Raw genomic sequence first — 23,155 nt, 5'->3', positions numbered from 1 at the left:
CTGTGGGAAGATTCACCACGTGCATTTGGCGAAGCTCTTTGAGATTTACAGAACCACATTTTCCCATCCTTCTGGCCTTTGGGATGAGGCCTGGTAGGGAGGGAAAAATGTACTCCCACGGCAGACAGAGTTTTGCCTTCTTGTTCGCACCTGGTCAGAGTCTCTCTAACTTTTGGCTTGAACAAGGACAAGCCGTCAAAAGGGGCAGTAGCGAAGGAAGACTTGAAGGGCTCAGCCAACTCGCAAAGGCGCATCCAGGAATGCCTCCTCAGAGTGATTCCTGTATCAGTTGCCCTACTCGCACCATCGGCTGCATAAGAAATGAGTCGCATAGATGAGTTGACTACTGAATTTAAGATAGCAAGCTGGGCGGTCACCTTGTCTGGAACCCCCCCAGCTGTGGAACCTTGGAGGGCATCACGTAGCTCCGTTAGGAGATTCCTCTGAAGTTTGGTAAAATGGTTCAAACAGTTCAGTGGTCAGAGTGTAAAAGCTGCTGACGAGAACGTACGCATCCCATACCTGTCCATCGTTCGAGATTCCTTATTCAGCAGATGGACAGATGAAGTCTCAGACAAATCCTTTTTGGTGTCCGCCACCACCACCATACCATCTACTGGGACACCTTTGCTTAAGAAGTCTTTGTCCGACGTTGCAGTTATAAATTTGTTGGGCCTCCTCGGAACAGGTCCCATGGATTCTGAAGAGCCCTATGTCTTTCGACTAATAATGTTAAGGAGCTGGTCGAAGGACGGAGACACCCAAGAGGTGGAGGGTCGGGAACAAAATGCCTCCAGGTATACGGACTCCTCTTCAGAAGAGGTAAGGGTCTTCCAGCCACCGCTCTGCTTCAGAATCTCTAGGATGTCTGAGAAGGAGAAATCCTCAGAGGGTGACCGTAGGGACCCTTCTGAGTCATCTAAGTCCGTATCTGAAATGACAGACTCCTCAGGGGAGTCTAGATGTTTCCTCTTACATGTTTCTCTTCTGAGGACCTCCCTGGAGGGCTCTTCTAGGGAGATTTCGGAAGAGAGGGATTCACCCAATGGGGTGCCCTGGGGCATCGGTTCTCTACACCTGGATGGGGAGGGATGGCAGAGAGGCAGACACTGGGACTTTTAGGGGAACAGTGCTTGGATCCAAGAGTGGAGCCATCAGGGGGTGACAGCACACTCCTCATCACCTCGAAGCACCAGGAAACCCCTCTTGTACCAAGGAGGTGGGCTCCGAACTCACCCATGCCGATGCCCCGAGAGGCAGATTCGGATTCCGCAAGGGTCCGATTTGACTCTCCTCCCCAGACCCGACAGGGGAGCATTGGCTCCCAGACCCCTTGAAAGAAGATGGTACCGAAGAGGTCAGAGCAGAAGTCAGGGGCAAAAACCTTGGGGTGAATCTCGGACCCAGTGGTTCCACCACAAACACATCCAAGCACTCTGGCTCCGAAACCACTCGGATCAGAGGAGGAATAGGAGAAGGGGCAATAGCAGAAGTCAGTTCCAATTCCTTTTGGGCTGGACTCAAAAGGATCTTGACCAGAGCCGGAGTCTGAAGCAACTTCTTGACGCTCTCTATGTCGACATCCGACAGACTCCTGGAGGATTGAGAGGACGGGGTCGAAGATTTTACACTACCAGCCACCGTCTGTAAAATAGGTGACTAAGGAACTGAGGAGACCAGCTCCAAGGTTGGGAACTGGTTCCATATATGGCTCCTAGTCAGTTCCGATAAAACTAGTGGAACTTGAAGGAGTAGTGTTTTTGGCCCCGAAAGCCTTCAGGTCCAAAGTTGTATCCTTAGATACCTTTTTAGCTGGCTCAGAAGCAGGAGCTGAAGAAGAAGCTCTTTTTGTTGACCTGTTAGACTTTGGGGATTGAGATGATTTGGAAGAGATCTGGTTCCCTTCTAGCACCTCAGCAAAAAGAAGCAATCCCGATCATAACTTTATTTTTACATTCCTGCAGTATCCTAGCACTGAACCCATGACAAATGGAACATGAGTCTTGAAGGCGTACTGCACCTAGACAGTAGACACAACTAATGTGCCTGTTGGTTAGAGACATTTTCTGAGAACAGGAATCACACTTTTTGAAGCCTGACTGCTTCACTTCCTTACCTTCCTTGGTTATAGTGAAAAAACAACAAACGCTGCCCAGGAAACTAAGTTAATGATAGTGATAACAAGGCTAGCCAAAAACTATCAAACTATTGAACATACCACACTATAAAAAGTAAATATATATCTGCTACTCTACTTTTTTTTTTTTTTTTTTAACAGTCCCACAGGGGAGAGAAAAGGGGCTAGAGGAGAGGACTCTAACTAAAACAATGACCTCTTGGGAAGGGATGGAATTAGAAGAAAAAAGTTGCCCTCTAATTTAAACTGGCTAAAGACGGAAAGAAAGAAGAAAGAAAGATGAACCCTCTAACCTAATCGGGTTCGTTAAGGGTAAAATAAAGTTTTAAAGAACGGGATAGGGAGCTGTAGGCCTAATGAAAGCGACAGCCAGCCACAAGAAAACACAACAAGCAAAAAACTTAGGTATTCACCATAAGCTGGGACCTAAAACTACTGTCAAATGACAAAAAAAAAAAGAAGTTATGTACTCACCATAACGTTCCAGCTGAGTAGTTCTACTTCATTTGTCTTCAACCTGTGGGATACAGATCCATTATCAGATCTGAGCTGGCAATCTCACTGCGCATCTGCTCCAAGCTCTTCCCCTTACTCCATAATACACCTCCACTACCTTTCCAGCCCCCAGATCGAAGTTTGCAGAGCCTTATACTGATAACCCGACCTGAAAAATACTTATGACCTATAACTGCAGCCTACAGGCTGTTCACATGACAAAGTCCAGGGGAAGGAGGGAGGACAGTTGTTCAAAACAAATAGCAAGTAGAATTACTCAGATAGGAATGTTATGGTGAGTACATATATCATGAAGTGAAGTTTACTTCATTTGGTCTTCAACCTGTGGGACAGAGTCCCCAGCTATTAAACTCCTGGGTGGCCCTCATGGAAGCATTATTCGAGACACCGTGGAACCAACAGCGATGATATCCTTCTGGAAGTCAAATCCAAATTGTAATGAGAGAAATAAATGATATAAATACCCTTAAACAAATGAATATATTGTAAAAACATATATAAAAATCTATGTATGATTTATTTACTAGTTTCCAATCTCTAAATCTCCCATCAAATTTATATAATTTAATAAAAACTCTACATAAATTAGATACATTTTACATATAAACTCTGTTGACTCAGAAATACATATGCAACATTCAGGCATACTCCAAGGAGAGCCACTTTCCATAACCATTTTCAAAACTGTTATAAATTCCATATTACCAACAAAAGAAAATTAATTAATAAACCCCAAAATAATAATTAAAAAATCCATTAAAACTTTATTCTTATGTAGAGAACATTCTAGCTATAATAAGAAGTTATGTACTCACCATAATGTTCAATGTTTGTTGTCCATAATCTCGCCTTCATTCTTGTTGGTTGGGTTTGGAACAGAGCATCGGTTCCGACTCGGCCTATTACTAAAGCTCAAGAGCTTCCACTGGCTCGAGGCTACACCCCTATCCCATCATACTTAGGGAAGATAACCCAGATCTTGTTTGCAAAATAGTAACACATTTGAAATATACAAAAATCCCAATGGTAGTAGCTATTTGCCTCTGTCTCAAGAGGCAAGAAGGGGAGCAGAGAACACAATTCACAACCAATGAAAATTTGCTGTTGATCCTCCAGGAACAAAGGTTGGGGGAAGGAAGGTGGGATGCAAGAATGAAAGCGAGATTATGGACAACAAACATGGAAAGTCATGGTGAGTAAATAACTTCTTAATGTTATGTTGCCCTATCTCACCTTCATTCTTTCTGGTTGGGACAGTGTCCCTATCACCTTCTTTTTTGGGTGTCTCAAGGGAATAAACTCTTCAGAACAGTGGAACTAAAGGGAGCCCTGTTCCAGGATGCCACGTCTACTTTATAATGAGTGATAAAGGTATGGGGTTGACCCATGAGGCTGCAGCACAGATTGAGTCCATAGGTAACCTGGCCTGAAAGGAGGTCAAAGTTGACATAGCTCTTGTTGAGTGGCGTCTAATCTTTCCTGGCAATTGTTTATGTTGAGAATTATATGCGTGGGTAATAGTGTCAGTAAGCCATTTTGGCAAGGTAACTTTTGATATTGGTGCACCTTTTCTGTTATCTGAGAAGGAATCAAATAACTGGTCAGATTTTCTAAATTCCTTTGTTCTATGCAAGTAGAAGCTTAATTGCCTGTGGAAATTCAATTGGTGTAGCGAATATTCTGCTTTGTTGCCATAGTTTGGAAAGAAAACAGGCAGGTCAATGGATTGATTCAAGCTGGTTTCAGAACATACTTAGGGAAGAAAGGAAGGATTCATTCTAAGACAAACTCTGTCTTTGTGCCTCTCAGGAAAGCTTTGCATAATCTGTGAGACATTATTTTTGATCCCATGTCTCCTATGTGGTAGTTAGATATGGCAGCTAATTGTACTAGTATGGTAGCTGCTGCTGCGCTTTCATTAAAAAGTTTCTGCTAAGAAATCTAAAATTGTACTTACAGGGACTATGAAGGGGTCTATGATTCTTAGAAGCCCAACAAGAAAACCTTTTCCATTTGCTACCATAAAGCTTTCTAGTTGTTGTCTTATGCGCTAAAATTAGAATGTGTCTCACTGCAGGGGGTATGTCTGGAAGCCTGGCTAAGACTGGAATTGGAGCAGCCAAGCTGTAAATTTGAGGGTTTGGATAGAGGGATGGAGCCTTATGAGTCAGAAGATCTGGTACCAGGTCTAGAATCCATGGCTCTTCTCGGAGATGGGGTCATAGGAAAGGAAACTGGATCTGACGAGGCCAGTATAGAGTGATGAGTATTAACCTGCAACTCAATGATATGGCTTTCTGTAGAACTTTGGGGATTAGAGGAAACCGGGGAAAGGCATAAAGGAAACCCGGGGGCCAATTGTGAACAAGTGCATCACTTGGTGACTCCCCTGGCGGGGGATTAGGGGAAGGTAGCTGCTGCATTTGGTGTTCATGGACATGGCAAACAGATTGCCCCACTTGCGAAAAATCTGTTTCGCAATTTCCTGTTTTAGGGACCACGCGTGAGGCATTAGAATTGCTCTGCTTAATTTGTCCGCTATCACGTTGGATTTCCCCGGAATATGTGCTGCAATCAGAAAACGTTGAGAACAGACTGCTCACTGCCACACTCTTTGAGCTTCCTGACATAGGGGGTAGGATCTGGTCCACCTTGTTTGCTGATATACCACACTACCGACATCGTCTGTATTGCAATCTTACCTGGTGGAAGAGAGTTCTGGAATGCATGCAATGCCAGAAGCACCGCTCTTATCTCTAGGACATTAAGTGCAAGTGGTACTCATGTTCCTGCAAAGTTCCTTGGATGGTCTTTTCCAGATAATGCCCCCCTCCCACATCTGGGAAGCACCCCTGGTCTGGTCACTGTGGCTACTGGCTGAGGGAGAATGAACGGCCTACCTGGAGTTACTTGAGGGGATTGAAGCCACCAACATAGATTTTTCTTGCAGGAGTCTGTAATGAAGATCTTGTGGGACATGGGTAACTCCTGCATGGACCACTGAGTGAAGAGAGCAGCCTTTGTAGGACTCTCATATGTAGACGTGCCATAGGTACTAATATTATAGCAGCTGCCATAGTGCCCAAGACCTTTAGAACAAACTTTGCCTGTACTTTTTTTCCCCGAGAGCAAGATGGACACTTGATGGTACAGTGTCTGTACCCTGTCATGAGGCAGTTTTGCTACTAAGTCTTCTGTGTTTAAGTCTGCTCCTATGAATGTAATATGCTGTGATGGCAAAAAGGCTGATTTTTCAAAATTTATGGTAATGCCCAGTTCCAAGCAAAGATGAACGTTGGTGTCTCTTGCCTTGGTTAGTAGATACTCGGTGGTGATGGTCAGGAGCCAGTCGTCGAAGTATGGAAACACCCAGAATCTTAGGCGCCTCAGGTGAGCCGTGACTACTGCCATGCATTTGGTAAACACTCTGGGGGCTGTAATGAGACCAAAGGGCAGAGCTCGGAATTGGTAATGACTAGCTCCCAGCTGGAAGCGTAGATGTCTCCTGGATTCCTGTCCATTTTTATATGGTAGTACACATCCTGAAGATCAATTGAGCACATCCAATTGTCTTTTCCCAGAAAGGAGAGTACAGACTTTGATTTTTTTACAGACTTGTTCAGCCTGCTGAGATCCAAGATGGGTCTCCAGCCCCAATTTTTTTTTGGAACTAAAAAGAACCTTGAGTAAGTTCCGGATCTGGTTTGGTCTGTGGGGACTTTTTAGATGACTCTGTTTCTTAGCAACTTTTGTATCTCTAGGGTTGCTTGATCCCTTTGACAGGGTGAAATGTCTGGGACTGATCTTGTTTCTGGTCTGGGAGTGGGGTGGAGAAGGGTATGTTGTATCCCCTGGATATTACTGACTGTGCCCATTTGTCTTGAGTGATGTTTAGCCAGGCTTTTGGGTACAGTGATAGTCTGCTCCCGACTGTCTCCAGAGGTGGACAGGCGGGCCTCCTTTCAGGAGCGCTTAAAGGGTCTGCCAGAGAAGCTATCTCTGTCACCCTGATTTTGCACCCCCCCCCTCCGCTGCGAGGTCGGTGTCTTTCATTATTTCCCCCTCTGCCTCTGTGGGAAGATTCACCACGTGCATTTGGCGAAGCTCTTTGAGATTTACAGAACCACATTTTCCCATCCTTCTGGCCTTTTGGATGAGGCCTGGTAGAGAGGGAAAAATGTACTCCCACAGCAGATAGAGTTTTGCCTTCTTGTTCGCACCTGGTCAGAGTCTCTCTAACTTTTGGCTTGAACAAGGACAAGCCGTCAAAAGGGGCGGTAGCGAAGGAAGGCTTGAAGGGCTCAGCCAACTCGCAAAGGCGAATCCAGGAATGCCTCTTCAGAGTGATTCCTGTACCAGTTGCCCTACTCGCACCATCGGCTGCATAAGAAATGAGTCGCATAGATGAGTTGACTACTGAATTTAAGGTAGCAAGCTGGGCGGTCACCTTGTCTTGAACCCTCCCAGCTGTGGAACCTTGGAGGGCTCTGTTAGGAGATCCCTCTGAAGTTTGGTAAAATATGTCAAACAGTTCAGTGCTCAGAGTGTAAAAGCTGCTGACGAGAATGTACGCATCCCATACCTGTCCATCGTTTGAGATTCCTTATTCAGCAGATGGACAGATGAAGTCTCAGCCAAATCCTTTTTGGTGTCCGCCGCCACCTCCATAGCATCTACTGAGACACCTTTGCTTAAGAAGTCTTAGTCCGACGTTGCAGTTATAAATTTGTTGGGCCTCCTCGGAACAGGTCCCATGGATTCTGAAGAGCCCTATGCCTTTCGACTAATAATGTTAAGGAGCTGGTCGAAGGACGGAGACACCCAAGAGGTGGAGGGTCGGGAACAAAATGCCTCCAGGTATACGGACTCCTCTTCAGAAGGGGTAAGGGTCTTCCAGTCACCTCTCTGCTTCAGAATCTCTAGGATGTCTGAGAAGGAGAAATCCTCAGGGGGTGACCGTAGGGACCCTTCTGAGTCATCTAAGTCCGTATCTGAAATGACAGACTCCTCAGGGGAGTCTAGATGTTTCCTCTTACATGTTTCTCTTCTGAGGACCTCCCTGGAGGGCTCTTCTAGGGAGATTTCGGAAGAGAGGGATTCACCCAATGGGGCGCCCTGGGGCATCGGTTCTCTACGCCTGGATGGGGAGGAATGGTAGAGAGGCAGACACTGGGACTTTTAGGGGAAGAGTGCTTGGATCTGAGAGTGGAGCCATCGGGGGGGACAGCACACTCCTCATCACCTCGAAGCACCAGGAAACCCCTCTTGTACCAAGGAGGTGTGCTCCGAGGCCAATAGAGGTGTCGAACTCACCCATGCCGATGCCCCGAGGTGCAGATTCGGATCCCACAAGGGTCCGATTTGACTCTCCTCCCCAGACCCGACAGGGGAGCATTGGCTCCCAGACCCCTTGAAAGAAGTTGGTACCGAAGAGGTCAGAGCAGAAGTCAGGGGGCAAAAACCTTGGGGTGAGTCTCGGACCCAGTGGTTCCACCACAAACACATCCAAGCACTCTGGCTCCGAAACCACTCGGGTCAGAGGAGGAATAGGAGAAGGGGCAATAGCAGAAGTCAGTTCCAATTCCTTTTGGGCTGGACTCAAAAGGATCTTGACCAGAGCCTGAGTCTGAAGCAACCTCTTGACCCACTTGACCCACTCTATGTCGACATCCGACAGACTCCTGGAGGATTGAGAGGACGGGGTCGAAGATTTTACACTACCAGCCACCGTCTGTAAAATAGGTGACTAAGGAACTGAGGAGACCGGCTCCAAGGTTGCGAACTGGTTCCATATATGGCTCCTAGTCGGTTCCGATAAAACTAGTGGAACTTGAAGGAGTAGTCTTTTTGGTCCCGAAATCCTTCAGGTCCAAAGTTGTATCCTTAGATAGCTTTTTAGCTGGCTTAGAAGCAGGAGCCGAAGAAGAAGCTCTTTTTGTTGGCCTGTTAGACTTTGGGGATTGAGATGATTTGGAAGAGCTCTGGTTCCCTTCTAGTACCTCAACAAAAAGAAGCAATCCCGATCATAACTTTATTTTTACATTCCTGCAGTATCCTAGCACTGAACCCATGACAAATGGAACATGAGTCTTGAAGGTGTACTGCACCTAGACAGTAGACACAACTAATGTGCCTGTTGGTTAGAGACATTTTCTGAGAACAGGAATCACACTTTTTGAAGCCTGACTGCTTCACTTCCTTACCTTCCTTGGTTATAGTGAAAAAACAACAACAAACACTGCCTAGGAAACTAAGTTAATGATAATGATAACAAGGCTAGCCAAAAACTATCAAACTATTGAACATACCACACTATAAAAAGTAAATATATATCTGCTACTCTACTATTTTTTTGTTTTTTTTAACAGTCCCACAGGGGAGAGAAAAGGGGCTAGAGGAGAGGACTCTAACTAAAACAATGACCTCTTGGGAAGGGATGGAATTAGAAGAAAAAAGGTGCCATCTAATTTAAATGGGCTAAAGACAGAAAGAAAGATGAACCCTCTAACTTAATCGAGTTTGTTAAGGGTAAAATAAAGTTTCAAAGAACGGGATAGGGAGCTGTAGGCCTAATGAAAGCGACAGCCAGCCACAAGAAAACACAACAAGCAAAAAACTTAGGTATTCACCATAAGCTGGGACCTAAAACTACTGTCAAATGACAAAAAAAAAAAGAAGTTATGTACTCACCATAACGTTCCAGCTGAGTAGTTCTACTTCATTTGTCTTCAACCTGTGGGATACCAGATCCGTATCAGATCTGAGCTGGCAATCTCACTAGCATCTGCTCCAAGCTCTTCCCCTTACCCATAATACACCTCCACTACCTTCCAGCCCCCAGATCGAGTTTGCAGAGCCTTATACTGATAACCCGACCTGAAAAATACTTATGACCTATAACTGCAGCCTACAGGCTGTTCACATGACAAAGTCCAGGGGAAGGAGGGAGGGACGGTTGAAAACAAATGAAGTAGAATTACTCAGATGGAATGTTATGGTGAGTACATAACTTTTATCTGAAGTAGTTTACTTCATTTGGTCTTCAACCTGTGGGACAGAGTCCCCAGCTACTAAACTCCTGGGTGGCCCTCATGGAAGCATATTCCGGAGCACCGTGGAACCAAACGATGATATCCTTCTGGAAGTCAAATCCAAATTGTAATGAGAAATAAATGTATGAGATGAGGACCAAGTAACTGCAGAACAAATATCATCCAAAGAGACTCTAGACCAAAAGGCTGCAGATGTAGCCATGGATCTAGTGGTATGAGCTTTCACCTGACCTGGAGGAGACATGCCTCTGTCCTTGTAGACCTGAAGGATGCATGAAGAAATCCACCTAGCAATAATGACCTTTGAGATAGGTTTACCCAAAAAAGGTTTACAGAAGGATACAAACAGTTGATCGGATTTATGGAAATTTTTTGTCCTGTGTAAATAGAATTGTAACGGTCTATGAACATCCAGCAAGTGGAGATTGTATTCCATTTTGTCAACAAAATTAGGAAAGAAAACTGGTAAATTGATGGTTTGATTGATATTAACTGGTGATGCCACCTTGGGAAGAAAGGATGGATTGGTCCGAAGGGAAACCCTATCTTTGTGGAAAATCATATAAGGAACTTTGACGGACAAGGCCTGCAGTTCTGAAACCCTTTTAGCAGAGGTAATAGCCACCAGAAATGCTATTTTCCAAGATAAGAATTTTAGATCTGTGGTTGTAGTGGGTTCAAAAGGCGGAGTGACCAGAGCTTGAAGAACCATAGTAAGGTCCCATGGGGGAACAGGATCCTTGACAAGGGGGGGGGGCGTAACAGAAAAGTCCCTTTGATAAAGGCTTTACACAGTCTGGAGGAGGCTAGAGAGGCAAAATTCTCACCCATATGAAAATGAGAAATGGCAGCCAATTGAACCTTGACAGTAGAACAAGCTCCATGTTGAAAAATATCAGCTAGAAAATCAAGAATGGCAGAAATAGGAGCCGTGAAGGGGTCTAAACCCCTTTGAGAGGCCCAAAAGGAAAAATGTTTCCATTTACTGCGCTAAACCTTCCTGGATGAAGACTCATGAGCAGCCACCAGAATAGACCTAACTGAAGAGGATAATCCAGGAGTCCTAGCGATCATGGGAACTGAAGCAGCCAAGCTGTGAGCTTCAGACTGTCCAGGTTCGGATGAGGAACCCCCAATGGGTGTGAAATCAGATCCAGAATGGGATCCAAGATCCAGGGTGGACCCAGAAGGTGAGACCAAAGGAAGGGAAACCATACCTGGCGAGGCCAGAACGGGGCAATGAGGATCATTTTGCTCCTCAGTCGACGAGCTTTCTGTAGAAACCTTGGAATAAGAGGTACTTGAGGGTAAGCATACAGAAGACCAGGAGGCCAAGCATGGGCTAGAGCATCTCTGAGGTGCTCCCCCGGCAGGGGGTTCAGAGCGAAGAACTCGCTGCACTTTGTGTTGGAAGGATATGCAAAGAGATCGCAGCAAAGCTGACCCCACTCCAGGAAAATCTGCTCTGCTACTGGAAGATTCAGAGACCACTCATAGGGCATTAGAATAGTCCAACTTAAGCGGTCCCCTAGAATGTTGGCCCATCCCGGAATGTGCATTGTGATGACAAAACGACCAGTGAAGATTAACCATTACCACACTCTCATGGCCTCGCCACAAAGGGGGTAAAGACCTGGTCCCTCTCTGCTTGTTGATATACTAGACCACTGACATGTTGTCTGACTGAACTGCAATAGTTCCCAGAGGAAGAAAGGCATGAAGGGCCTGCAACGCTAAAAGGACCACTCTTATCTCCAGAACGTTTATGTGCAAGCTGGTCTCTACAGGGGACCACAGGCCTTGGACTGTCTTGCCCGAACAATGCCCCCCCACCCAAGTTGGGAGGTGTCTGTGGTCACTGTGGCTTGGGCAGGGGCTGGAACAAAGGGTCGTCCCTCCAAAATGTCCGGAGAACACATCCACCATATAAGGGATGACGGACAGACTCAACTGAGTTGTATTGGATACGACAATGGAAGTTCCAACAAGGACCATTGTACAGCTAGTGTCCACTGTTGAATTCTCATATGTAACCGGGCCACGGGAGAAGTGTTATGGTCGCCACCATTGAACGTAAGGCCCTCAACACTGATTCTGCTGATGGAAGACGAGAATGGTAGATCAGAGAGGCATGCATCCTCAAGTTCTGTACTCTCTCCGAGGTCAGGAAGATTTTGCACTGTAATGTATGGATCCTTGCCCCAATGTAGTCTTAACACTTGGACAGGATTTAGGAGTGATTTGGAAGCATTGAGTATGATCCCCAAATGCAGGACAAGGTTTAAGAAACAATCCCTGGTTTAAGAGACTAGATGCCTGGTGGGAGCAGTGTGAAGCTAATTATCCAGGTACGGATAGACCTGAATCCCCTAAAGCCTCAAGTGAGCCGATACCACCGCTATCACTTTGGTGAGCACCCTGGGGGCTGTGGTGAGACCAAAGGGTAGGGCTAGAAATTTGGTAATGACTGACTCCTAGCCGGAAGTGGAGGAACCTCCTGGAGCTTCTGTGCATCTTTATGTGATAGCAAGCATCCTGGAAGTCTAACCAGCACATCCAGTCGCTCTCTTGCAGGTACAGCATGATGGACTGTAGTGTGACCATCCGGAATTTTTCTTTGGCAACTAACAGGTTCAGGGTAGATAGGTCCAGAATGGGCCTTAAGTCCCCCATTTTCTTTGGCCCCAAAAAGAACCTGGAGTAGAAGCCCGATCCAGACTGATCTGGGGGGGACGGTTTCGATGGCTCGTTTTCTTAGCAGCTTGGAAATTTCCTGTGCTGCTGCCTCCCTTTGCATAGGTGGTTCGTCCGGGAGGTGTTTGGGAGATGTGGGAGGAACCACAAAAGGGATAGAGTATCCTCTGGATATGATCTGAAGCACCCAGTGGTCTGTTGTTATGGACTCTCATGCAGCCAGGTGCAAGGACAATCATCCCTCGAATGCTTCCAGAGTAGAGCAGTCTGGCCACCCCTCAGGGTTGCTGTCCAGGCCTGTCCAAGAAAGTTTCTCGAGGCCCAAAATTCCTCGGACCCCCTCTGCCTCTGGGCCGGCATCCATTCTGTCCCCCTCTGCCTCTGGGGGAAGAAGAACAGCCCCGAGTGTCCCCAGAATACTGTGACTTCCGGAACCACATCTTTTGCCCTCTCTGATTCCGGGAAAAGGACCTTTGAGGGTTCGAGAAGTGGATTCCGATGGCAGACAGTGTCTTCCCATCCTTCTCACTCTGGACTAAAGTCTCTTTGACGGTCTTACCAAAGAGAGTTGAGCCGTCATAAGGGGCATTGGCAAAGGACGCCTTGAAAGGTTCCAAAAATTGACATAGTCTGAGCCAGGCATTGAGCCTCATGGACAGGCCGGACCCAGCCGCCCTAGCCGCTCCTTCAGTAGCATGTGAAAGTAGTCACATGCACATGTTGGAGACTGCTTTCAAAGTGGCCATCCTCATGGAGAACAAGTCCCTGTCCATGGACTTAGGGGGAGACTCTGCCAGCTCCTTGAACAGGTCGGGTTGGAGTCTCATGACGTGGGCCAGGAAGTTCAGCTCCCTAACAGAAAAGGTAGCTGAAATGTAAACCCGCTTCCCTAAGCGGTCCATCATCTGTGACTCTCGGTCAGGAGGATGAGCAGAAGAACTCTCCTGGACTAGCTCCTTCTTTGTTGCTGCTGCTACCACCATAGCATCTACGGGGAGCCCTTGTTCTATGCTGGCCTATCCGAAGGTGGACTCCAGATCTTGTGAGAACTTTTGGGAATTGGTTCCAAGGTGTCCAGCTCCTCAGGCCCGCGAGGAGACCAGGTCCACCAAGGGATCTGCGGGAGGGGACACCCAGGAAGTAGATGGGCCCGTGCTGAAAGCCTCCAGAAACACAGAGTCGTCAGAAGAAGATTTGGGGGCGGACCAACCTCCCTGTTGGCAAAGGATTTCCATGATGTCTCCAAAGGCGACGTCTTCGGGAGGTGACCTGGGGGGGGGGGGGGACTTCCCCATCATCCAAATCCATATCCTCAGAGAGGGACTCGGGGGGGGGGGGGTCCAAGTGCCTCTTCTTACACGTATGCTTGCGAGGCACATCTCCGGTGCGGGTCTCTGTGGGGGGGGACTCGCAAGCCACTTGTTGCTCAGGGGGAACCATCTGTGGCTCCTTGAGCATGGGCTGTCCCTCTGGTAAAATGATGGGATTCCTAGAAAGAGCCGAGACAGTCAGAACGGAGTAAGAGGGGATAGTCAGGGTCTCGATCCAGCTGAGAGAACCCTTTCTACTATGTCAAACGCCGAGGGAGAATGAAACTCCTGTGGAACCAATAAGGAAGCCCGTCTCCCCGGGTCCGAAGAGAGAATCGAAGCTGGGCCCAAAGTGGACGGAGCTCCAAGGGAGAAAACTTGGCTCGACAAAGGCGGACACGATGAAAAAAGTTCCACTCCCTCGGATCCGACACTCAAGCTCCGGCTCTGACAGCAGCTTGGATCCGAGCTGGTTGGACCGACACGCTCCAGGCAGCTGTCGGCATCAAGGAAGCAGGTACCATCATTGCCGACCACCTGACTAAAGCCATTCTCGGATCAGAGTACTATGAACACGGTGGATGGATTGGAGAAGGAAAAATCGTTGTAAAAAAGGAAAGCGAGCTCCCCCTCCTGAGAGAGGGCGCTGGCAAGACCCCCATCTGGATCTGAGTACGAATGAACCTCCTCATCATTTTATCCATGTCAACTTCCAATAAGGCCTGCGTGGACCTCGACGAGGCCAGGGACTCCGACCTTGCGGGTCGGGGCACCGAGGCCCTAGATGTAGAGCGCGTCTCCTCTGGCTCCGGGGAAAACCTCGGAGATCGGAGCAGAGCGGAGTCACGGATCCTATGATTCTTAGGTGAATGGAGGTTCATGGATCTCTTACGTTTCTCTGTCCTGGAGTTTGGCTCTCTCTCCTTCTCTCTGCCCCTTTTCCACTCCACTTCCACTGGCTTTGTCCTAGCCTGGGAGGGAGAAGAAGCAAGGGCAAGAAAAGAAGGAGAGGCGGCCACAGCAGCCACTGTGACCGAAACAGAGGATGAGGCAACCTCCTCAGAAGTGGGAAGAAGGCCTTTCAGGGCCAAGTTAGCCTTCCTGTCCTTGACTGTGCATGGGTTAAAACCCACCCATATAGAGCAGTCTGTACTGAGATTGGCCCGATTGGCCACTCCCAAGCACATTACACAAAGAGTGTGGCCATCTGCTGGGGACAACTTATGGCCAACACTCAGTGCACCTTTTAAACACCGGCGTATCAGCCATTTAGACCAGAGGGAAAACAAATAGAAAAAAATATTATTTTCCCACTGAAAACCACTCACCACACTCACAGAGCACACTGAGGGAGGAGGGGAAGCAAGTACACTAACCAACTACTCTAAGCTAAACACTAAAGTTTAAACACACGATGCACCAAGCGAGGGGAGGAAAAGGGGAACCTACACTAAACACTATCCTGAAAGTTAGAGAGAAAAAAGACTTTCTAAAAGCTTTAATACCCACTTACTACTCAGAGCTCTGGAGATCACAATGCTTCAGCTAGCTGCGGCAAATGACATCTGGGGGTTGGAAGGTAGTGGAGGTGTATTATGGGTAAGGGAAGGGAGCTTGGAGCTCAGAGCAGATGCTAGTGAGATTGCCGGCTCGGATCTGATATGGATCTAGTAACACACAGGTTGAAGACCAAATGAAGTAAATTACTTTAGATCAACAATATTTATACAAATTACTTAGAAATAACCGAATAACATTCAAAAAGTAAGATAAACCACAGCTGAATGAAATGTATTCAAAATAGTACCACGAATGGAAGGTCAATTCCAATATATTATAATAGAATTTATTAAAAACAAATGCACACAAAATTTTTCTCTCTAGCGCCTCGGCAACACTTGCTTTTAACAGAGTGTTTAACTCTGTTAAAGGCAAGTGTTGCCAAGGCACTAGAGAGAAAAATCTTGTGTGCATTTGTTTTTAATAAATTCTATTATAATATATTGGAATTGGCCTTCCATTCGTGGTACTATTTTGAACATTCAAAAAGTATTTCACTTAGCCTGAGCCTAGTGAAAAGCGCCTGATCTAGTTTAGCAGCAAACAAGATCTGGGTTACCTTCCCTAAGCATGATGGAATAGGGTATAGCCTCGAGACAGTGGAAACTCTCGAGTTTTAGTAATAGGCTGAATCGGAACCGATGCTCAGTTCTGAACCCAACCAGCAACAATGAAGGCGAGATAGGACAGCATAACATCAAATATTTAATCTTCCAACTATCATCTGTTATTTTTTAATAAATTAGTTTAGTGTTTACACTGGATATACAATCAGCTGTAATAATATATAAACTCTTAGTTTTGTCAACGGCATAAATTGGCTGCTATCCAATCATGTTAATAAAAAACCTTAAATTCTTGGGATGTATTTTTTAATAACCCTCTCTTTTACACAGCAGAACAACTGAAATATACCTGTGAAAAATATTTCAGTAAACCAATGGAATAATTAACTCACTCAAGCCTATAATACCCTTTTCTGTACTTCCAGTTCACTTCCTTATGGTGTCCAGAACGTTTTTGTGTCTGGCTTCTTTAAGTGTCTTACCAGCTCATAACAGGCAGTATTAGTAAGTGCAAGGAGTTATTAACAAAATGACACCAAGACTGTTCGTCTAGGATGTACTACAGTGGAGAATGGAATCCTTGCCACTTATTTATATTTTTCATATTTGTTTTCATATTTTCATAACTGAGAGACCTACATTTTGTGGTGAGTATAACAAAAGGTAACACCATTTGAAATAGTCTGTTTTGACATAGGCTGTCCCTTTAGCTTACCTTCACAAGAAATTAGCAATTGATTTGAAGATCTGAAAGGTTTATTTATGTTAAGATAGTGCCAGAGTTGTCTGTAGACATCCAAGGTATTGAGTATCCTTCCTCCCTCATACGTAGGCTCAGGAAAGAAAATGGAGAGATGGATAGTTTGGCTTAAAGTAAACTCAAGACACCATTTTAGCCATAAAAAAAGGATTAGTTCTCAAAGAAACCCTGTCTCTGTGGAAAATGAGATAGGGTTGACTAACCATAACAGCTTGCAACTCCAATACCCTACTTGCATAGGACAGAGCAATCAATAAAATTGCCTTCATGTTAAAAAACCTAAAATCAGCCAGATAGTTTAGCTGGTTCAAATGGTCCAAGTGTTAGTTTCTCAAAACAAAATCAAGGACAGGCCACCAGTTTTCTTGGAGGCGTCTTAAGCAAAACTCATTTCAAAAACATTTTGACTTAACATTAAAAGAGGAGGATCCATGGGCAGACATGCTAAAATGAACAATAAATGAACCTTGATGGAGGAGTAGGAAAAGCCATTGGCTAGTAACTCACACAAATACTGTAAAATCAGGGAACAGCTAGCCCTGAAAAGGGGTGCTGGTTATGTTGGTGGCACTGACTAGAAAACCTTTTCCATGTGGTAATATCTGATTTTCTAGTAGCAGGCTTTCTTGCCTCCATTAGTACCTGTTGCACAAACTCAGTAAGCAGGTGCCTAAAGGGAATTATGACAATATCATCCAGGCAGTCAGTCAGTTAAAGATGACTGGGACTGAGATATATCAAACACCCCTGTTCTTGTGAGAGATGATCCAGTCTGAAGGAAAGTTTGTGGTAACTGTCCATGGTCATTTCCAAATGAAGGGAGAACCACTGCTGTGTGGGCCACAAGTCAGTCTCCACAATGTTTGGGAGATTTCTTCTGAATCTTCATAAGTACCCTGGATAATAATGGAAAGGGTGGAAAAGCATGCAGGAACATCCCTGTCCAAGAAAAAGAAAAAAAAGGCATCAGTCTTCCAGGCCTCCTTGCACAGAGTCCTGGAGCAAAATCTTACAACTGATTGTTCAGACAAGAGTCAAATAGGTCTCCTTGAGGAATTCCTCACAGCTGGATCAAATCTCAGAAGACCCCATCCCTGATCTAGTTTCCATTCATGGGGGACTGCTTTTGTCCTGCTAAGCTTGTTTGCCACACAGTTTTGTTCTGATAGAATAAATGATGCCTGTAGGGTAAGATTGTGCTATGAAGCTATATCCCAAGTTAACATGGCTAGCCTGAAAATGGGGTATAACCTGCTTCCCCCTTGTTTGTTGATGTAACACAACTGTGGTATTGCCTGTAACAACATAAAAAGGTTTCGGGGACCAAATACGATTCAGAGAGTTGCATGTCTTGATCAAAGGAAGCATCTCTTTTATATTTATGTGCTTGCATCTGTCCCTGGTGTCCCACAAACCTTGCACTTCATCCATCCTGAAACTGATCTTCAAGCAGAATCAGAGGAATCTATAATGACTGACAGCTTTGGAACACAGAGGAAGAAGGAGAGACTCATATTTTCCTGTCTCCATCAAGTGATTTCTCTTTTGACAAACTCCAGCACTGGGATTTGAAAAGACAAAGGATGTTGATGCTGGGATCAAACAGACTTCAGATACCATTGTATCTTCCTCATGTGGAGTCTTGCCAGAGGTATCATGATAATCACAGATGCCATGAGACCCAAATCTTGAGGTACTCCCTCAAAGTGACTGAAGTCTGAGTGGGAAAAATCTTAGAAATAGATCTAGCTGACATCCCAGGAAGAGTAAAGAAGTCAAAAAAGAATTTGAATGTTTTCTTGGAATTCCAACTTCTGTAAGAGATCAGGGATTCATAACATTTTGAAAAAGCCTTTACAATGATAAGCAAGTCATCTAAATACAGAAAAATGCAGATACCCTATAACCTGCAATGAGCTATAACTGGAGCTAGACACTTTGTGAACACACTTGGAGCAGTGGACAGTCCAAAGGGTAAGGCAGAGAACTGATAATGGATCCAGACACACAATAACTTAAGAAAAATCTGAAGTCTGAATGAATTGGAATGTGATAAGCATATTTTAAGTGTAGTGTTACCAGGAAACTTGCATGCAGAAGAAGAGATAACATATTGTGAAATGACATAACTATTAACTTGGACAGTATTGCAATGACATAATTATGAAATTGGACACTATTGCAAACAGGTTTAGGAAAGAAAGCAGTACAAATATCTTTGAATTTAAAAAAAAAACTTTTACCACCTGGGAAGAACCAACTGGTTCTATCACTTCCTGGGAGAACATGTGATGAAGGAGATGTAAAAAAATGAGTCTGGTCTGATTTGATGGATGAGGAATTACTCCCTTGAATGGAGGAATTTTCTCCCACTGCCATCTGTAACCTTGATGAATAGTCTACAGAACCTATTTGTCTGAAAGTATCTGTTGCAAAAGAGAACAGTGGATATTCTGACTTTCAGGAAGGGAAAAGGGGTTGCCAGGGAAGGGACACAGTCCCTTCAATAGTCATTCTGACTTGTTGGACTGTCATTGGTTTTGGGGTGTTTCTGAATTCATTTTGGAACCCCCTGCCATTTCTTCTTAAATATCTGTTTACCTGCATTTTGTTCAATCTGTTCAATTTGTTTCTGCCTAAATTGAATGAGGGGTTAGAGAATCCATTAGAAAATTTGGAAAGGTTCTGAGAAATCTTAAGAGATTCCCTGATTCAGTTTACCCCTTTCATCACACTTGTTTCTCATCTCTGCAGCAGAGGAACCAAAAACTAAATCTCTAGCCAAAGGAGAATTTAAAATCTCATTTTATCATCATCTTAAATGATGAGAACCCAGCCAAACAAACCTCCTCTAAACAGTACCAGTAGTCATAGCCCTAGAAGAAAGATCAGCTGAGTCATATACACACTGTAAACAATGAGTAGTGACTTGTACAATAAAGAAACAAAATTATTTATAACAGATTTTTCCTCAGAAGAAGAAACTTCAGGCAAAACATTTCTCATACCACCATAATTAATTAGAATATACTTTAACATATGAGCCCAAAAGTTGCAGAAGCATACACTTTTTTCCCATACTTATAAATAATTGTCCCATCCTTATCAGAAAGAGTAGGATTGGAATTAACTAAAGCTACAGCTGCTGGGTCAGGTTTGGGAAGAATTTATGAAAACCGAGGAATCTGCCTCTTTAGGGGCAGTTGGCTGAGTATCAGGTAAATTGCAGGTAGAGGCAAACAAATCCTCTAAAGGTGACAGAACTCGATAAATATATAAAGTTTTTGGCACTTCCTTCTGTAACCACTCAGTATTTTCTGAAGGACAGAAAAACCTCTGTGTTCTCCCACTGAAAATGCGAGCACAATCTGGTAATAGTCTCAGAGAAAGAGACCCCCCCCCCACACACACACACAGAATAAGAAACTGAGCTCTCCTCTGATTCTGAATCAGAAATCTGTCCCTTCAACTTTCTGTCCAGATTCAGAATTTTAAATCTCTTCAGGAAAAGTGGCATCCCTCTTTTTTACCACAAACTACCGTATAAGAAGGACCAAGAGCCTAACTTAAACCCTTAGTCAGACCCAGTTAACTACTCCTTTCTAAGGGAATCTGAGGAGGAGTAGATACATGTTTAGTTTTCTCTTTCTTTTTGACAGGAAAATGGGGTCAACAGTGTTACTAATGGTAGCAGCTTCTCCAGGGATGGGCATAAGATTCTGACAAAACAGAAACGTCTTCCCTGTTCCCTCTCTCAGGACCAACAAAAGCAGCTCTCCCTTGCCCACTTAGAGGACTCCAACAGCTGCAGAGGAAATGGCAACCCTCCGGTTCATAGTAGCTGCTGGCGCTACACAACAGGGATGTGGGTAAAAGATAAGTGGTCTGATGAACTACCAATGGCCCCAGCAGTCAACCTTTTGTGGCTGAGGGAAACTACTAGTTAGCCTGTTATGGTGGCAGAGGCTGTTTGCTTGGCTTTTTCTTTTCGTGGTTAGAAGGACAGACCATGGGACCTGTAGTTTGTTCCATGGTCAAGCTGAAAATGGTGCCTCTTAAACAGGAAAAACAAGCAGCAAAAGCCCATAAAAATTAGATGTCTTTAAATGTCACTTTTCCCCACAAAAACGCAGTAAAAAGCACTCTGAAACACTTAGCCAGCTCCAAAAAGTAACAATAAAATAAGCAAAATAAAAATGTTTTTAATTACTTTAAAAAAAGTTATGTACTCACCATAACGTTCCATCTCAGCTGTTGCTTTTCATTTGTCTTCGACTTGTGGGACACGGATCTGGTACAGATCTGACTCGGCCGCATTTTCCAGCATTGGAGCCAAGCTCCAAGCTCCTCCTACCCATAATGCTCCTGTCTCCCCTTCCTCCCCTCAGATTGAGTTTGCTGTGGACATCAGCACTTCAATGTAGCTATACGCCTAAAACCTTAGCTTTAGTACCCATGAACTCAACCATGAAAGGGCTCGCCAGAATAGAGAACCATGCCTTTTCCACCCGGTCCACTACACAGCCCATATAAGGCAGGGGGAAGGATGGAGGGATGGTTGAAGACAAATGAAAAGCAACAACTCAGATGGAACGTTATGGTGAGCACATACCTTTATCGGAAGTTGTTTTCTTCATTTGGTCTTCAACCTGTGGGAAAGAGTCCTTAGCTACCTAAAACCCTGGGAGGTCCTCATGGAAGGATGTTCCAGAGCATGGCTGAGCCAAAAGATGCCCTGCCTCTGGATAGGAGATCCAATTTATAATGAGAAATAAACATATGTGATGACGCCCAAGTAGCTGCAGAGCAAATGTCATCCAAGGAAACCCTGGACCAAAAAGCCACTGAAGTAGCTACAGACCTGGTAGAATGTGCCTTGACATGGCCAGGTAGAGACAATCCTTTAGCTCGATAGGCCAACGCTATGCACTGGGACATCCAACGAGCAATAGTTACTTTTGAAACAGGTTTCCCTAAGAAAGGCTTTGAAAAGGAAACAAAAAGCTGATCAGACTTTTGAAATTATTTTGTTCTGTGCAAATAAAAACGGAGCTGCCTATGAACATCAAGCAAATGCAATTTATACTCTCCCTTATTCTGAAAGTTCAGAAAGAAAACAGGGAGGTTGATGACCTGGCTAATGTTAGACTCTGAAGCCACTTTCGGAAGAAATGAAGGATTTGTCCAAAAGGAAACCCTGTCTTTATCAAACACCATACAAGGTACAAGGGGGCTTGACAGATGAGGCTTGTATCTCCAATACTCTCTTGGCCAAAGTAATGGCGGCCAGAAAAGCAGTTTTCCAAGACAGGAATTGCAAGTCAACATTTGCTGCTGGTTCAAAGAGGAAGAAACCACAGCTTGTAGTACCAGGGTAAGATCCCAAGGAAGCGTTGGGTCCTTGAATGGGGGCCTTGAGCAAAAAAGTATCTTTCAAAAAGGCCTTACAAAACTTAGAAGAAGCCAAAGAACCGAACTCTCTCCAATGTTGAAACTGAAAATTGCTGCCAAATGTACCTTCACCATAGAAAAACTAGCTCCATGATTAAAGATATCTACCAAAAACTCCAAAATGGCGGGAACTGGAGCTGTAAAGGGGTCTAAATCATGCTTAGAAGACCAAATAGAGAAACGTTTCCACTTACTGGAATAAACCTTCCTCTTGGAAGACTTGTGAGCCGCCACCAAAATCTTCTTAACAGGAGAAGATAGCCCGGGAGTCCTAACTATCACTGAAACTGGAGCAGCCAAGCCGTAAGCTTCAGACTGACTAAGTCTGAGTGTGGGATCCCTGAGGGGTGTGTGATCACATCCGGAAATGGATCTAGTGTCCAGGCAGGAGACACTACATGAGACCACAGAGACGGGAACCAAACTTGGCGAGGCCAGAAGGGGGAAATGAGGATCACCAAACTCCCTAGCCATCGAGCTTTCTGAATGAATTTCGGAATTAGAGGGAGCGGAGGGTAAGCATACAGTAGACCGGAGGGCCAAACATGAACTAGAGCATCTCTGGGAGACTCCTCTGGAGGGGGGTTTAGAGCAAAATACTCGCTGCACTTCGCATTGGAAGAAGAGGCGAAGAAATCGCAGCAAGGCTGACCCCACTTTAGAAAGATCTGTTCTTCTACTGAAGGATTCAGAGCCCACTAGTAAGGCATCAGAATAGATCTGCTAAGCCTGTCCGGAAGAATGTTGGACTCCCCAGAATGTTCGTTGCCACCAGAAAAAGGCCGGAGGAAATCACCCACTCCCACAATCTCATGGTTTCGCGACAAAGGCCGGAAGCGAAGGAACCTCTGAGCGCGCCTGTCCATTTTTATGTGATAGTACGCATCTTGGGAGGTCTATCGAGCACATCCAGTCATTTATCTGCAGAAAGGGCAGAATGGATTGGAGAGTGATCATCCGGAATTTTGATTTGGCAATTGACAGGTTCAGGGATGAAAGATCCAGGATGGGTCTTAAGTCCCTCATATTCTTTGGCACTAAAAAAGAACCTGGAATAAATGCCTAATCTGGACTGATTGGGGGGACCGGCTGGATGACTTGCTTTTCCA

General features: G+C 45.1%; 1 protein-coding gene across 1 annotated transcript in view; it reads right to left on the bottom strand.

The window, feature by feature from the left end:
* WRNIP1 (WRN helicase interacting protein 1) overlaps nucleotides 1-23,155 on the bottom strand; it is an 856,108-nt gene that overhangs the window by 79,824 nt on the left and 753,129 nt on the right. The gene's annotated exons all lie outside the window — the stretch shown is intronic.

The sequence above is a fragment of the Protopterus annectens genome, chromosome 3.part0 (assembly GCF_019279795.1).
Source record: "Protopterus annectens isolate FY-2018-M chromosome 3.part0, PAN1.0, whole genome shotgun sequence".
In the NCBI taxonomy this organism is placed as follows: Eukaryota; Metazoa; Chordata; order Ceratodontiformes; family Protopteridae; genus Protopterus; species Protopterus annectens.
This window is presented reverse-complemented; position numbering and strand designations above follow the sequence as displayed.